Raw genomic sequence first — 872 nt, 5'->3', positions numbered from 1 at the left:
CAGGAAAATCCCTCAGAGAGGTCCTACCCACTAGGTCAGGGAGAGGCCCTCATGGCTGCCCACACTTCATACAAAGTGACCATTATTTCCTGTTCTCTCTCCACTAGACTAGAATGTATTTGATATCAGACATCATGTCTTCTTTTGTTGTTGACCCCCACTCCGCATAACTTACCCTAATACCTGGCACATAATCAACTTTCAATAACTGATGAAAGAACAAAAGGAAGGAGAGAGGGAGTACATCAATACCTCTGAGCTTGCGATCCAGGAGCCAGGAAACCCAGAGGTCAGAGTGGGACCATCCAGTTTTCAGCTCTGTAGAACCATAAAGGACACACTCAGGGGGCAGACTCAGTGAGCACCAAAGCCCCACTGAAGCAAGTCTTGCCCCAGAGGGGTGTCTCCAGCATAGAAGTTCTCCCACTGCAGACACAGCTGATTCTCACAGCCAATTGGCCTGGAGGTCAATTCCTCACAGTGATACCTACAACAATCAAGGCTTAACTACAACAAGACTGTGCACAAAGACCACAAGGGGGAGCACCAAGAGTGTCCTCTTCAGGTAATTGAGGAGGCTGAACCACGGGCCCTACAGGACACTCAGCACAGAAAACCACTTTATCAACACAGGGAAGCATAAAAAATGTGGAGACAAAGAAAAAGGACACAGATGACAGAAATGGAGGAAAGCAAATGACTGGATATAGAGTCCAAAACCACACTTTTAAGGTTTTTCAAGAATTTTCTAGACACTGTGGATAAACTTAATGAGACCTACAAGAAATCTAATGAGACCCTCAATGTTGTGATAAAGGACCAACTAGAAATTAAGCATACACTGACTGAAATAAAGAATATTGTACAGACTA

General features: G+C 44.7%; 1 protein-coding gene across 1 annotated transcript in view; it reads right to left on the bottom strand.

The window, feature by feature from the left end:
* Window positions 1-872, bottom strand: part of MRAP2 (melanocortin 2 receptor accessory protein 2) — a 33053-nt gene that overhangs the window by 19534 nt on the left and 12647 nt on the right. The window lies entirely within an intron of this gene.

Source organism: Myotis davidii, unplaced genomic scaffold, assembly GCF_000327345.1.
Source record: "Myotis davidii unplaced genomic scaffold, ASM32734v1 scaffold185, whole genome shotgun sequence".
Lineage (NCBI taxonomy): Eukaryota > Metazoa > Chordata > Mammalia > Chiroptera > Vespertilionidae > Myotis > Myotis davidii.
The sequence above is the reverse complement of the archived record's forward strand: the minus strand, read 5'-3'. Positions and strand labels throughout refer to the sequence as shown.